This window comes from Gossypium hirsutum, chromosome A08 (genome assembly GCF_007990345.1).
Source record: "Gossypium hirsutum isolate 1008001.06 chromosome A08, Gossypium_hirsutum_v2.1, whole genome shotgun sequence".
In the NCBI taxonomy this organism is placed as follows: Eukaryota; Viridiplantae; Streptophyta; class Magnoliopsida; order Malvales; family Malvaceae; genus Gossypium; species Gossypium hirsutum.
The window spans coordinates 29,662,089-29,676,679 of record NC_053431.1 but is presented as its reverse complement, the minus strand read 5'-3'; the positions used below and the strand labels follow the sequence as shown (position 1 = coordinate 29,676,679).

At 36.1% G+C, this 14,591-nt stretch overlaps 1 long non-coding RNA gene across 1 annotated transcript; it reads right to left on the bottom strand.

Annotated features, from left to right (window-relative positions):
* Positions 1-11,061: 11,061 nt before the first annotated feature.
* LOC107961264 (uncharacterized) lies at positions 11,062-13,306 on the bottom strand. Its single transcript, XR_001701245.2, has 3 exons — positions 13,256-13,306; positions 12,532-12,606; positions 11,062-11,244 (listed from the first exon to the last, which is right to left on the bottom strand). It is a non-coding gene; the product is annotated as an uncharacterized lncRNA (long non-coding RNA).
* Between the last annotated feature and the right edge of the window lie 1,285 nt (positions 13,307-14,591).

The window sequence follows — 14,591 nt, the reverse complement described above, 5'->3', positions numbered from 1 at the left end:
CGATAAAGGGAAGGAAAAAGTGGTCGAATAGCTATCGGAATCGTTCGACAACATCCGAGGTAAGTTCTTGAGTAAAAGAGCTTAAATTATGATTTGATTAGATCATGTTTTAAGCAAATCAAAATCATGCTCTTTGTGTGTGGCTATTGAGCCGAAATTGCAAGAATGATAAGTGTCTTGTGCTTGAGTTTTGCTAACGAAAACGAAATACGAATGTGCCATGATTTATTGTTAAATGTGCATGGTTATTTGAATAATGTCCGGGCTAAGTCCCGAAGGCTTTGTGCTAGGTGACCATATCCGGACTAAGATCCGAAGGCATTTGTGCGAGTTACTAAATCCGGGTTAAGTCCCGAAGGCATTTGTGCGAGTTACTAAATCCGGGTTAAGTCCCGAAGGCATTTGTGCGAGTTACTATAACCGGGCTATGTCCCGAAGGCATTTGAACGAGTGGCTATATCCGGTTAAATTCCGAAGGTACGTGATTTGGGAATGAATGATCTTGCTGTAAAAATTTCAGTTAATACGCTTGAAACATCCCAACATTAAGGTATGTTTCGTATGTGCTTTGAATTAGTTGAGCCCTTACAAATAAGTATTCGCTCAGTTGATAAATGAGCTACCGGCCTTTGGCTAAGTTGATCTTTGTGTATGAATAAAAGGGTTGGTAATGTGAAGTAAGTATGATATTGAAAAATTGTGCATATGAAATTATCCGTTTAGCTACATGAATGCTATACTTTTGTTGTGCTGGAATCCCTTGCTCAAAACTTACTAAGCATAAATTGCTTACTCCGTCTCCTTGATTCTCTGTTTTATAGATTTTGGTTCTCCAGCTATCGGACTCGGGATTTTGAAGTCGAAGTCGCCCACACTATCAAAGCCCCCCTCTTTTGGTACAATTTTGGTTGAACTTCGAAATGGCATGTATAGGACTACCCTTTTTGTTGGGGGTCATGGACCCTTTGGACTTGTATAATTTTGGATAGCCATGCGAAAATGGCTTATATATGTTTGAGTATAATGTTATAATCATTTGGTATGGATATGGTTATTGAGAGGTGTGGATATGCTTAACAAGGATTGGCCATGGGAATGGTTAATCACTATCATAATTTGTGCTATTTATGCTAAAAGGGCTAGTTGAATCATGGAAACTATGAAATAGGTAAAGTCTACCTTAAAGGCAGATGCTGACAGCAGCAGTGATGTAGATTTGGAAAATCACTAAAAATAGTAGGAAGGGAATTAAATAGTGAATAAAGTATGTAAATGAACCTTGATGAATCTATTTTCATAGAAAAGTAACGAAACGATCATATGGACAGTATGTTAAGAGATATTCAGGTTCTCGTAAGACAGGGCCAGAACGGTTTCTGGATTCCCTGTTTCGAATTTGGAAATTCATTATAAATTAACCGGAGATAATTAGGAGTCATGCCATATATTTATAGATTCCTCTTTGAGTCTAGTTTCTATAGAAACAAACGACATCAGTATTGAAGCCCTGTACAGGGAGATATCCAACTCGTAATGCGCAAAGGTCAGTGTAGTCGATCCCTGTAACATGGGAGACTTTGACTAATAAACTTTACTAATTGGCCCAACCAAAAATTCTAGAAAAAAATATGTAGATGGGAATATGAGTCTAGTTTCAGGGAAAATTTACAGAACTGGATTCCGAGTTTCTGAACTCAAGATATGATTTTTTAAGCGACTAGTACGCAGATTGGCAGTGTCTGGGAAATTTTTTATAAGTGGTTTAAAGTCTGTTAACACCTCGTGTTCGACTTCGGTGACGGTCTCGGGTTCGGGGTGTTACATTTGATTGGTATCAGAGCTACGGTTTAGTCGATTCTAGGACTACCGTAATGCATTGGGTCTAGCTATACATGCCATTTTATGTGATTATTTGATAGTGTGGTGATTTCTGACAATTGTAAATGTGTTTATTTATAGTAATGGATCCCGATCCCGACCGAGCGGTAGCTGATGATCTTGAGAGTGTAGCGCCTGCTCCCGCACAAGGGACAGCGCCGGCGGACTCTCAACCTAATGCTAGTAACCCGAATGATGAAGCTAGACAAGCTTTCTATAGCGTGATGAATGATTGGTTCAACCAATACATTCGAACTAATACGGCTGTTCCACAACCTCCATTCCCGACTAATACCACCCCCGCACCTACAATACCTCCGGAAACTGACCAAATAAGGTCAAATAAGCCCCCAGTTGACAGAATCCGAAAACATGGGGCTACTGAATTTAAAGCTACGGATAGCGACGATGCCCGAGCAAGCTAAATTTTGGTTGGACAACACTATCCGGGTACTCGATGAGCTATCTTGTACACCCGATGAATGCCTAAAGTGTACTATCTCCTTGCTACGCGATTCTGCCTACTATTGGTGGAGTACTCTGACTTCTGTTGTGCCCCGAGAGCAAGTAACTTGGGAGTTTTTCCAAACTGAGTTTCGGAAAAAGTATATCAGTCAGAGATTTGTTGATCAAAAACGGAAGGAATTTCTTGAGCTTAAGCAAGGTTCTATGTCAGTTACTGATTACGAGCGAAAATTTGTTAGACTTAGTAGGTATGCTCGGCAATGTGTTTCGTCCGAGGCTATCATGTGTAAACGCTTTGAGGATGGGCTGAATGAAGATATAAAAATGTTCGTGGGCATTCTTGAAATACGAGAGTTCGTAGTACTTGTCGAGCGAGCTTGTAAAGCCGAAGAGCTTAGAAAAGAAAAACAAAAAGTTGATGTGGGAACTGGAGAGTTTCGTAAAAGATCCTCGGGAAAGTCTCTTCAACAGGCATCGAAGAAATTTCGAGATGATGTGGGCCGGTCTAGAGGCACTTCGGGCCTTTTTAGACGAGATCGTGATTGACCCCCTGTGGGTACACGAGGCACTTCGGTCGCCAGTGTTGGGAATGAACGTCGAGACAGAACGAAATGTCGATATTGCGGTAAATGGCATTCGGGGAGTTGTAGATTCCCTGACCGCTCCTGTTACAAGTGCGGATCAGTTGACCACTTCATTAAAGATTGCCCGAGGTTGTCTGAACAGAATGTAAATCAGAGTGGGAAACCGGGTGCTACCACTGCTCGAGGTAGACCATCTAGAAATACGGGCAATGCTAGTGGTGGTCAGAGAGGATCTAGAGATGCTACGACCAGATCCGAGGCTCGTGCGCCTGCTAGAGCTTATGCTATACGTGCCCGCGAGGATGCTTCTTCGCCTGATGTTATTACCGGTACTTTTACTCTCTTTGATACTAATGTAATTGCTTTGATTGACCCCGGTTCTACTCATTCTTACATATGTGAAACCTTAGCATCCAGTAAGACTTTACCTATTGAGTCTACTGAGTTCGTAATTCGGGTGTCAAATCCCTTGGGTCGTTACGTGCTTGTCGACAAAGTGTGTAAGAAATGTCCCCTAGTAATTCGAGGTTCCTGTTTTCTGGCGGACTTGATGCTTTTGCCGTTTGATGAATTTGATGTTATTCTTGGTTTGGATTGGTTGACCGCGCATGATGCGGTTGTGAATTGCAAAAGCAAGACTATTGATTTGAGGTGCGCAAATAACGAGATGATCCGAGTTGAGTCTACGGACTTAAAGGGGTTGTCAGTTGTAATATCCTCAATGTTGGCCCAGAAATATGTAAGGAAAGGGTGCGAAGCATACCTTGCGTATGTACTTGATGACAAAGAATTAGAAAAGAAACCCGAATCTGTGCCGGTGGTTTGTGAATACCCGGATGTTTTTCCTGAAGAATTACCGGGTTTACCACCTGTTCGGGAGATAGAGTTTGGTATTGAGCTTGTACCTAGGACTACGCTGATTTCGATAGCTCCGTATCGTATGGCACCAACCGAGTTAAAAGAGTTGAAAGCTCAGTTGCAAGAATTGACGGATAGAGGTTTCGCTCGACCAAGTTTCTCACCTTGGGGTGCACCAGTATTGTTCGTGAAAAAGAAGGACGGAACCATGAGGTTGTGCATTGACTATCGTCAGCTGAATAAAGTGACAATAAAGAACAAATATCCATTACCGCGTATCGATGATTTGTTCGACCAACTGAAGGGAGCCTCAGTGTTCTCAAAAATAGATTTGAGATCGGGCTATTATCAGTTGCGAATTCGAGATTCGGACATACCCAAAACTGCCTTCAGAACGAGATATGGTCACTACGAATTCTTAGTGATGCCGTTTGGGCTCACTAATGCCCCTGCGGTATTTATGGATTTGATGAATCGGATCTTCAGACCATATTTGGATCGGTTCGTAGTTGTGTTCATTGATGACATCTTGGTCTATTCAAGAGATGAGACCGAACATGCTGAGCACCTGAGATTAGTGTTGCAAATTTTACGGGATAAGCAGTTATATGCTAAGTTCAGTAAGTGTGAGTTCTGGTTAAGAGAGGTTAGCTTCTTGGGTCACGTGGTATCCGCATCGGGTATTCGAGTTGACCCGAGTAAAATTTCAGCCATACTTAACTGGAAGCCTCCAAGAAATATTACCGATGTTCGGAGCTTCCTGGGGCTCGCCGGTTATTACCGACGATTTGTAAAAGGTTTTTCGATGATAGCCACACCAATGACGAAGCTACTTCAAAAGGATGTTAAGTTCGAATGGACGGAGAAATGTCAGAAAAGTTTCGATCAACTGAAAACTTATTTGACTGAAGCTCCAATTTTAGTGCAACCCGAATCAGGCAAAGAGTTTGTCATTTATAGTGACGCATCCCTACTTGGGTTGGGTTGCGTATTGATGCAAGAAGGTCGAGTGGTGGCCTATGCGTCGAGACAATTAAAGCCACATGAGAAAAAAATTATCCGACCCATGATCTTGAACTAGCTGCCATCGTATTTGCTTTAAAAATATGGCGACATTACTTATTTGGTGAAAAGTGCCATGTATTTTCGGATCACAAAAGTCTCAAATATTTGATGACTCAAAGAGACTTAAATCTGCGACAAAGACGTTGGCTTGAGTTGTTGAAAGATTACGAGCTTGTCATTGATTACCACCCGGGAAAGGCTAATGTGGTTGCGGACGCCTTAAGCCGGAAATCATTGTTTGCTTTACGAGCGATGAATGTGCACTTGTCTGTTCTACCCGACAATGTGTTAGTAGCTGAATTAAAAGCCAAACCATTATTGATTCATCAAATTCGTGAAGCCCAGAAAGTTGATGATGAATTGGTTGCAAAACGGGCTGAGTGTGTTCCGAACAAGGAATCGGAGTTTCAAATTGATGATGATGATTGTTTGAGGTTCAGAAGTCGTTTGTGTGTTCCAAGGAATTCGGAACTCATTTCGATGATTCTGAACGAAGCCCATTGTAGCCGAATGTCAATTCACCCGGGGAGTACGAAAATGTACAACGATTTGAAACGTCGGTTTTGGTGGCATGGTATGAAACGAGACATCTCCGACTTTGTTTCGAGATGTTTAATATGTCAACAAGTGAAAGCAGAACATCAAGTGCCTTCAGGATTACTTCAGCCGATCATGATACCCGAGTGGAAATGGGATCGAGTCACAATGGACTTTGTGTCCAGACTGCCATTGTCAGCAAGTAAGAAAGATGCGATTTGGGTTGTTGTCGATAGACTGACTAAGTCGGCTCACTTTATCCCCGTGCGTACGGATTTTTCATTGGATAAACTAGCTGAATTGTACGTTTCTCAGATTGTGAGATTACACGGGGTACCTATTTCTATTGTGTCGGATAGAGGTCTGAGATTCACCTCACGATTTTGGAGGAAATTGCAAGAAGCTTTGGGTACCAAGCTGCATTTTAGCACTGCTTTTCACCCCCAAACCGATGGTCAATCTGAGCGGATAATTCAGATACTTGAGGATATGTTGAGATGTTGCATCCTCGAGTTCAATAGTTCATGGGAATGGTATTTACCTTTGATTGAATTCGCTTACAACAATAGTTTTCAATCAAGTATTAAGATGGCACCTTACGAGGCTTTGTACTGTCGTAAATGTCGTACACCATTGTTTTAGACCGAGCTCGATGAAAGAACGATACCCAAACCTATTTATCGTAAGATTTTCGGGGACGAAAATTTCTTAAGTGGGGGAGAGTTGTGACAGCCCAAAATTGACCCTAGTCGGGAAGTGGTTTCGGGACCGCTAAACCGAGTCACCGAAATGTTCGAATGTGATATTTATTGTCTAGAATATGTAATTATGAATGTGTGGAAATTTCAAGCTTCAATTTAGTCGATTGCATGTGAGTTTTAGTAAATAGGACTTATGTGAGAAAATTTTGAAATGTGATAGGTCAAAGCATAAGGACCTATTAGTGCATGTTGAAAAAGGGGGGACTTGCATGTCAATTTCCCCCCCTCTATTAGTAGTGGCCGGCCATGACAAGTATGGTAGACCAAGTGTGATGGGCAAGACATGTCATAGACATGTTGTGTTGGTGCATCATGGGTGGAAACAATAAAATAATGAGCATGGTAATTAAATAATGAAAGGGAGGAGTGATGAAAAAAAAAGAATGGTCTCATCCATGCCCCCCATTGCCGTGAGTAAAAGAAAAGAAAAGAAAAATTTTGTTCATCCTTTTTCATCTTCTTTCGGCCGAAAATTCTAAGGAAGGAGGAAGGAGTTCTTGCTTAATGTTTGGTTTGGAAGAGGATTAGGAGGAGGTTTGGCCATACTTGTATCTAGATCAAGGTATGTTTGAGGTTGTGCCATGAGATTCATGCATGTTTTTAGTTGCTAGCTTGAGTTCTAATTAGCCCATGGTTCAAATCTTTGCTATGTCATGGGGATGATATTCGGCCTAGGTGGATTTTGTGTTAATGCCATTGCATGCTAAATATGAAGCTTGTTAATGATGCATGTGATGGTGGATTGATGATTCTTGAATCTTCTTTTTAGCATTTTTGAGTGAGCACATATGTGCATTGGTTGCTAGATGGAGAAAAATCGGCTAGCAAGTTGTGTGCTAAGGCCGAATATAATTTTTGTATATTAATGAGTAATGCATGTGTTAAATTGATGGAAAGGGAGAGGATGCTTTACTAGTGTATATATGTGTGTATTAGCCAAGTTTTGAACTTGAAACAAAATGGTGTTTAGTCAATACAAGTGACCATACTTGTAGAATGTATTAAGTGTTGCAATCGGCCCCAACATAGACATGCATATTCGGCCATAGGAAGGAGATTGGTGTTGCATGTATTCGGTTAGAGGCAAGCATATTGATGCTTTTGTCTTGGCTTAGAAAATTCGGCCAGGGGGGAAAATTAGCTAAAATGTTGAGTTTGATTCATGATTTCCGTACATATGTGACTTTAATGTCTAATGTATAAATATGGGCTAAGTGCCTTGTGTTCCTCTTTTCGATGCTCAAATGATTAAATCAATTTATTTGTTTAATTAAGCTCAAGAGCAAAGGGGAACTAAATCCGATAAAGGGAAGGAAAAAGTGGTCGAATAGCTATCGGAATCGTTCGACAACATACGAGGTAAGTTCTTGAGTAAAAGAGCTTAAATTATGATTTGATTAGATCATGTTTTAAGCAAATCAAAATCATGCTCTTTGTGTGTGGCTATTGAGCCGAAATTGCAAGAATGATAAGTGTCTTGTGTTTGAGTTTTGCTAACGAAAACGAAATACGAATGTGCCATGATTTATTGTTAAATGTGCATGGTTATTTGAATGATGTCCGGGCTAAGTCCCGAAGGCTTTGTGCTAGGTGACCATATCCGGACTAAGATCCGAAGGCATTTGTGCGAGTTACTAAATCCGGGTTAAGTCCCGAAGGCATTTGTGCGAGTTACTAAATCCTGGTTAAGTCCCGAAGGCATTTGTGCGAGTTACTATAACCGGGCTATGTCCCGAAGGCATTTGAACGAGTAGCTATATCCGGTTAAATTCCGAAGGTACGTGATTTGGGAATGAATGATCTTGCTGTAAAAATTTCAGTTAATACGCTTGAAACATCCCAACATTAAGGTATGTTTCGTATGTGCTTTGAATTAGTTGAGCCCTTACAAATAAGTATTCGCTCAGTTGATAAATGAGCTACCGGCCTTTGGCTAAGTTGATCTTTGTGTATGAATAAAAGGGTTGGTAATGTGAAGTAAGTATGATATTGAAAAATTGTGCATATGAAATTATCCGTTTAGCTACATGAATGCTATACTTTTGTTGTGCTGGAATCCCTTGCTCAAAACTTACTAAGCATAAATTGCTTACTCCGTCTCCTTGATTCTCTGTTTTATAGATTTTGGTTCTCCAGCTATCGGACTCGGGATTTTGAAGTCGAAGTCGCCCACACCATCAAAGCCCCCTTTTGGTACAATTTTGGTTGAACTTCGAAATGGCATGTATAGGACTACCCTTTTTGTTGGGGTCATGGACCCTTTGGACTTGTATAATTTTGGATAGCCATGCGAAAGTGGCTTATATATGTTTGAGTATAATGTTATAATCATTTGGTATGGATATGGTTATTGAGAGGTGTGGATATGCTTAACAAGGATTGGCCATGGGAATGGTTAATCACTATCATAATTTGTGCTATTTATGCTAAAAGGGCTAGTTGAATCATGGAAACTATGAAATAGGTAAAGTCTACCTTAAAGGCAGATGCTGACAGCAGCAGTGATGTAGATTTGGAAAATCACTAAAAATAGTAGGAAGGGAATTAAATAGTGAATAAATTATGTAAACGAACCTTGATGAATCTATTTTCATAGAAAGTAACGAAACGATCATATGGACAGTATGTTAAGAGATATTCAGGTTCTCGTAAGACAGGGCCAGAACGGTTTCTGGATTCCCTGTTTCGACTTTGGAAATTCATTATAAATTAACCGGAGATAATTAGGAGTCATGCCATATATGTATAGATTCCTCTTTGAGTCTAGTTTCTATAGAAACAAACGAAATCAGTATTGAAGCCCTGTACAGGGAGATATCCAAGTCGTAATGTGCAAAGGTCAGTGTAGTCGATCCCTATAACATGGGAGAATTTGACTAATAAACTGTACTAATTGGCCCAACCAAAAATTCTAGAAAAAAATATGTAGATGGGCATATGAGTCTAGTTTCAGGGAAAATTTACGGAACTGGATTCCGAGTTTCTGAACTCAAGATATGATTTTTTAAGCGACTAGTACCCAGATTGGCAGTGTCTGGGAAATTTTTTTATAAGTGGTTTAAAGTCTGTTAACACCTCGTGTTCGACTCCGGTGACGGTCTCGGGTTCGGGGTGTTACACACAGCCTAGCGACACAGCCTTGTGTCCCTTGTAGGTTCTATTGTATACAAGTCAAGTAGCACACGGCCTGGCACATGGGCGTGTGAAGCTATTTCTAGAGTTACACAACCTAGCACACGGCCTGGCACACAGGCGTGTGACACGGCTGCGTAACCCTACTCAGAGAGTTACACAGGTGAGGACATGGGTTGGGACACGACCGTGCGTCCTTATTCCAAAGGTTACACGGCATGAGACACACATTTATGTGAAGCACACAGTCAAATTTTTTTCTAACTTTTTCTTAAACTTTCCAAATATTTCTAATTTGGTCCCGAATTGTTTCTAAGATGTTATTAGGGCCTCGAGGGCTCGATTAAGGGACGATATGTTTATGAATGAATATATTTTAATATGTTTACAATGATGTATGAAATGTATGTTTAACGTTCTGTTTGTTCAGTAATACTCTGTAACCTTAATCTGACAACGAATATGGGCTAGGGGTGTTACATTTAGAGCTTTTTTGCAAGCTTGGGGCCATTGTCTGGTTGTGAATCTATGCCAGTGAACAAGCTTATGATAGTGGATGGGAGGGTATAGAATCGTAATTTAGTTGAGGGCATATTAGCCCCTAGTGTCACGACCAAAGTACTCAAGGTGTCGATCACTAATTATAAACCATTTGATTCGTTGGTACGACACTTTTCTCGATAGGGGACATATACACTACAGGAAAATAGGGCTTTAGCGGCGTTTTATAAAACGCCGCAAAAATTATACATTAGCGGCATTTTAGCAAAAACGCAGCTAAAAACAGAGCAATAGCGGCGTTTTTTGTAAAACGCCGCTAAAAGTCATATAACTCTTAAAACCCCAAAAAAATCATAAACACTAATCTATAACCCCTAAACCTTAAAAAACCCTAAATACTAAACTATAACCCCTAAAACCTTAAACCCCCAAAAACATCATATGGATGTTGATGTGTATATACATAGATATTAATGTAAAAACTTATGTTCATAATAATTTATGGAAGCAATACTTAATATTGATTAAATTTATTTTGGGGTTTAGGGTTTAATATTTAAGGTATAAGGTCTATGGTTTAGGGTTTTATGGTTTAAGGTTTAATGACCATGGATATATAGTATGTTAATCTCAAGTGAATCATATTCAATAATTAAATCCTAAACCATATAATTAATATATATTTAGGGGCATATGAAGGGGGTTGAAAGGGTCTTTGCTCCTCTAAAAATGAAAAATTTTCTATTTTGATTTTTCGAAAATTTTAAAAATTTTATGTAACACCCCTTACCCGAGACCGTTGCCGGAATCGAGTACGATGCATTACTTAGCTTATCTTACTAATTCGGGGCATAAAAATTCGTTTTAAAAATTAATTTCACTGTTTACAGTAATCTGTCCAATCGCGTAGCAGTTACTAAATTGATTATAACTCGAGCTACGGAACTCCAAATTTAATTTCGTAAATTTTTCCTGAAACTAGACTCATATATCTTTCTACCATAAAAATTTTCAGAATTCTTGGTTTGACCAATTAATACAGTTTATTAGTTAAATTCTCCCCTGTTTCTTCACTCGACTGTCCTGACCCCTTGGTACTAAAAATAAATTTTCTCATTATAGGATTTTCATATGATATTACCACTTATTTCTACAGAAAATAGACTCAATAGGGATTCTACACATATAAACTACAACTCATAAATATTTTTATACCATTTTTAGTGATTTTCATACCTAATTTATCACTTAGACTTTTATAACAATAATTAACTTCATCCTTGACCATTTAAACAACCATTCATCATCAAACACTTACACATCATTCTATAGTAAAATCATATTTACAAATATACAAAATTACTAAATTCCTATACATGCCATAACTAAAAGAAATGTTCACCACCACAATTAGCTCAGAATCGGCTTTGGATGCTGATTCAACAATCCGACTTTGACCTAACCTGCGCACGGAAACAACCGTACGCTGAGTATGGAAATACTCAGTGGTATTACCATAATTCGAATTAATAACATTAATCGATAAATTATATACATTTTATTTATGTCTACAATTATTCATTAATTATCTCATGCATTAAATCAACTTGATAATTAATAACAATAAGCTATAATTCAAATCTTGTATTTAATTGTATTCATACCTTATTTCACTATCTCAATTCCATGGGATTTTCTTTACATCTCATTCCAATAGTTCATTTCAATTCATATACAATTCATTTCATTTAATTTATATTCAATATAAATTTTATTGCAATTTGTACTCACTAATATCATATAACAAAATTTACTCTTTATCACATCATGAACTTTGGGCTCATATCTTTAAATCTCTTATTTCGATTTCCAATTCACACATCAATTCACAACTTCACTTTTTCGTTTCTTCCCATAGCTCAATCAATCACATTTATTCAATTTTCTCATTTCAATTATTTACCCCTATTAACAAGACTCGGACCTTGGCGGATACACGGATCCAACCAAACACACCAGAATGGCACCCAGTGCCTCATCGGATAGTTCGAAGCAATAGTTGACACCCAGTGTCTCATCGGCCAAGCCGAAGTAAGTTGGTACCCAGTACCTCATCGAATCTATCCGAAGTAATAGTATGACACCCAGTGTCTCATCGACTCAAGGTCGAAGTATCCCTGAACTCTTCCAATCCTATGGCATGCCAACTATATCCGACTCAGCCCGACTAGTTAATAGGGTTTCCGAATCACATTTCAATTCAATCACTTTCTCATACTTTCAATTCAAATCATTCCCATTTAATCACCATTTGTTTCAATACATTTTTCTATTTCAAATTCACTTTCGATTTAATCGCAATTCAACTCAGATTCACTTCCCACTTTCAAATCAATATACAATTCAATACCAATACATATTTCAGATATTCACATATAATCATACTTCGATTCAATTCAAACCACTTTTCAATCAATACACAATACACAATTCACATATTCACATATCTCAATTTAATATCTCCTTTATTCAATTCATATTTTAATTCATTCAATTAAATATTGATATTCTCCTTATTTTTATTTACTAACATATTATTCAAAATTCAATAATTACTGTCAATAAATTCAATATCAATATGTATATATATTATTCAATTCAATTATGAAACTCACCTCAATTTGCTTATCGTGTATATTAATTTAATTTTCAACGATTAATAATTAAATTCGAATTATAGTAATACTAACCGTAATTTCTCTCGAGTCACTCCTTGTCCACTTTCTCCTTTCCTTTCTCGGACAATGACTCGTACACGACATTAGCTACGTAATTAAACAATTAAAATCATTAATACACAATTTCATTAAAATATTTCCTTTTATACCTAAACTTTACCCAAATTCTAATTTAATCCCTTACCAATACTAATTTTATTTTTCCCAATCTTACTCTATATTCTCTCTTAATTCTTACTATAAAGTCAATTTAATTCCTCAATTTCACCATAAATCCCTAATTTCGGGATTCTTTCAATTTAATCCCTATCGATTCAAAACTTATATTTTATTTTACAATTACATTCTTTACTAACTTCTAACTTGAAATTAAATCAATTTAACTCCTAACTAAACCTATATATTTTTCTTTCTCAATTCATACCCTTATTCTACCCAATTTCTTGCTAAACTCATATTTAACTATTTAATTTTTATCATGTTTTCATAATTCCGAATTTATTTCAAATTAATCCCTAAAATTCAAAACTTATAGTTTAGTTTACAATTCAATCCTTTATTCAATTCCAATAAAAAATTCTATCAAATACATCCCTAATTTAACAATTTATTCAACATGAACCATGCTTAATAATCTACTAACTTCCAAAATTTCAACTTAAATCAAGTAGTATTTTATTCTAGGATTTCAAAAAAAATATCAAAATTAAGAGAAAAGGGGATTAAATTGACTTACCAAATTACTTTGAACCTTAAAACCCCAAATTTCCCTTTTTCTTTTCTTTTTTTCTTTCCTTCCTTCCTTCTCTGTTTCGTTTTGCTCTCTGTTTCTTTCTTTCTCCCTTCTCTGTTTTGTTTTGCTCTCTGTTTCTTTTCTTTCTTTCTTTGTCATATATATATAATAATAATATAATATAATATAATATAATATAATATAATATAATATAATATAATATAATATAATATAATATAATATATTAATAATAATATAATATAAAAACATAATTATTACTTACGCATGTATAATATAATATATATTTTAAATTAAAAATATCTTAGATTTTTCTTTTGTTATGCCGCCTCAACTTTAGAAAAAGGCATAATTGCCTATTTGGTCCTTTAACTTTTCTTTAATCTATAATTAAACTTTTATCCTTACTTCAATTTAGTCCTTTTTCATAATTAACTATCAAAGCGTTAAAATTTCTTAACGAAACTTTAATATTATCCTGTTGACACTCCGTAAATATTTTTATAAATATTTACGGCTCAGTTTATAATATCGAGGTCTCTATATCTCGTTTTCGACCCAATTTACCTAATAATTTCTTTTAAATCACAAAATTCACTGATTTAAAAATATTTCTAAAATCACACTTAACTTATAATTATTAATTAATAAATTTTTCTAACTTTTTCATCAATTTTAGTGATCTCAAATCACTATTCTGACACTACTAAAAATTGGGCTGTTACATTTTAAAGGTAAAATTGCACTTTATCCCTTTGAATAGTGGAAAATTTTTGATTTAATCATTTCAAAATTATAAAAATATATGCTAAACTTTAATCGTTTAAAGTTTAGATGATAGGAGGTAAGGGTTAGAGGTTAAGGGGTAAAAGTTTAGGATTTATGTTTTATGGTTTAGGGTTTATGGGTCAATAGTTAGGGGTTTATGAGTTATAGGGTTTAGGGTTTAGGGTAATTAGTGTGAAAAATATATGTTAAAAATTTGAAATACTATTATTTAAAATAATTTTAAAGTTTTTTTGGTATGTGACTGATTGTTTTTTAATCTATATATTAAATAATTTCAAATTTTAAAGAATTAAAAATTTAAAAAAAATTTAAGATTTCAAATTTTATCTAATTCTTTTAAATATTAGTTAAATTTTAAAAAATTATTTATTTAAATAAAAAAATTTAAATACTATTATTTAAAATAATTTTTAAAATTTTTTAGGTATATAAGTGATTGTTTCTTAATTTATATTGTTTTTAATTTATATATTAAATAGTATTAATTTATATTGTTTTTATAATATTATTAACTATTTAGATTAATTAATAA